The sequence below is a fragment of the Oryzias melastigma genome, linkage group LG9 (genome assembly GCF_002922805.2).
Source record: "Oryzias melastigma strain HK-1 linkage group LG9, ASM292280v2, whole genome shotgun sequence".
NCBI classification, from domain to species: Eukaryota; Metazoa; Chordata; class Actinopteri; order Beloniformes; family Adrianichthyidae; genus Oryzias; species Oryzias melastigma.
The window spans coordinates 17,093,252-17,096,010 of record NC_050520.1 but is presented as its reverse complement, the minus strand read 5'-3'; positions in this window follow the sequence as shown (position 1 = coordinate 17,096,010).

Genomic DNA, 2,759 nt, shown 5'->3' with positions numbered 1-2,759 from the left:
AAGCCAGGAAAAATGCAGACGTTCTGATGTAAAAACTTGTCTGTGAGGGACACAAAGGTTGAGTTTAAACAAAATGAAATCAACTTTAAGAGTTTTTTTTTTCTGTCACTCTACTCCCTTCTAGTGACTGCTTCAAACTGACGGTCAGATTACATTCATTTACATTTAACTGGAAAATGACTCAAAGATGCCACGTTGAATATTTTAAAAACCGTAAGGAGTTATAAAAATTAAAGTACAAGTTCAAGAGCCCAAAGTCAGCAGAATGATATAAAATTTGAATGGTTTCTGTAGCTAAATGTTCACTTGTATTGTTTTGTGGAGCTCAAAGTTTTTAGCTGAAAAGAAAGACTTGAAGATTCCGTAAGCCGTTTTCAATGGAGTTAGAAAAGTGGTAGTTGGTAGAATATTTTAGTGAAGTTGAAATTTTCAAGCTTCTGTCTCCTAAAAGAGCTGAATATTTTGATAGCTGAAAACCTGTTTGAAACACACTGAGGCTTCTTGCAAACAAAACATATCAACCTACTTTGATGGAAACTCTCTTCAAATTATAAAAAAAGAAGAAGTTAGAGTTAAAAAAAGAGTAATAGTCAAGCCAAAAGTACCTTGTGATGGAGTCACGTACGATTTGTAGTAGTCCTCGATATCTTTAAAACTGGCCCATGTTTTTGTATCTTTAAAATATGCTGCAACCCTCTGAAAAATACTACATAGAAAAAAATAAAGTTATTCTTGAAACCTAGAGCATCTGTGATATGGAGAAATGATCAGTCAAAAACAAAACAGGAGCTTTACATGGAGGCGTCTTTGAGTCCAGTTATAATAGCTGTACCAATGGTGGAGGTGTCGTCTTGAGGCAGTGAAAGAATTGAGTCTGCTTTCATACATTCTGGCATTCCATCCTCATAGACATCCCAGCTGAGGAAACAGAAGAGCAGGAATAGTCAGTCGTTTAGAAAAAAAAAAACTACACAATTTAGAAACGTTACTGAGCAAAAACACAGAAACAGACTGCATCATAAACTGAGTTAGAACAGGTCAACATGTTGGGATTTATTGGCTTATGGAAGCCATGAGTCATGATGAAAAGTCAATGAAGAACTTAACAAAAATCTAATACAAGCATATAACCACTGAAACATCTATATTCAAGAAACAGAAGCGTTAGTACTTTGTTCTCACTGAAAGAATTATACGTTCTGATATAAATGTGAGTTAATAACCTAACTGCATTGATGAGTAGATTTTCTCACCAGTAATTCTGTTGCTGCTCTCGGAGCTCCTTCGTCCGGTAAGTTCTGAGATTTTCATCTATCTCGTTACAGCTCAGCACAGCTAAATAAAAGAGGACAATAACAGAATTGTCTCTTGTTGTTTAATGGATGTTGGGGTCTTTATTTATTTACTTTTTTGTGCTTCTGGCAATTTTTCTCTGCCTTTTTCCATTATTTCAATACAAAAGGTGAATCAAACATACAAACCTTTTCCTTCTCTGAAAAAGTTCAGATTGCCATTAGAGATCCAGTGGTAGACGGGAAACTTGAAGGTTTTTCCAGGAGATTCCACTTCCACCATTCCAGGGAGCCAACTGGTGAACCTGAACTGACCTTTCTCAAGCATTATCATCTCAATATCTCCGATGTCTTTGGAGCAGCTCACAGTGAATGTTGACTTCTATGAAGTCAAGAGAAAAGGCTTCAGAACTGCAGAACAGGAAAAGCTTTGAGCTGCATTAAGAGTTATCCATCTACAAGAACCTACATGAAGCAAGACAACAAGCAGCATCATTATTCTGAAATCACTTTTACAGCTTTGAACCTCTGTTATCTGTAAATGTGTATAATGAAGCAGCAGTTAACGCCTCTAAAACAAAGCAAACTCTTTGTGGACTTACATTGTCTTTGCTGAATGAGTGAAGCCATTGAACGAGCCTTTTGGGGTCGCTCTGCCCTTTCGTGCCGATCAGGGTTATGTAGACCCAGTGTAAGGTGAACGGGGGGGAAGCATTTTCCGTTAAAACAGTCACTTTGTAGTTCACCATTTCCTCTCAAAATGCAATGTCTCTGAAAAAAAAAAAGACAACCGCCAGCAATACTATTGAATGATCAGTATTTTGAAGTTGTGCAGGAAGTCGAGATGATCTGAGAAGAGTGTGTCTTACCTCTGTGAGCTCACTATGGTCTTGTGCAGATCTCCTTTACAGGACCAAACATCCCAGCAGGTTTGATCTTTTAAGCAGTCTTTGAGAGGGGGAGTTATGTCACCTGCCAACTGTCACCTGTGATGAGGAAACTTCAGACAGATAGTTCCCTGGAACTTTCAGCTTCTGCTGCAATGCCCCCCTCCCCTTCTACAGGAGTGTTGTAGTGATCACCTTAACGACTGAACCTTTAAGTTGCAAATTAGATCTAGGTTGTACGACAGCACACAGTTCTGCTCCCTCCCCCCATCCACATACCTAAGAGAAACAGGTTTTTTAGGACCAGGCAGTCCTGGCCTACAAGGCCAAGTCTACAAGAAAGACTTTTCTCCATGTGTTTTTTTTTTTTGGTACCACTGGCTGTCTTCAACATGCTGATTACCTTTTTTGAATTGGGAAAATTGTCTTTTTACAGATGAACGCTTCTCAACTTTCTCTTCTTCAACAATTAATAGTTTATTAGTCTACTTTTGTATAAGTATCATGTGGAGAGGATGTTCTGGCTGCAAATCCATGTACTGGCATATCCTCATCATAGGAGGAATCTGAGAAGATGAAC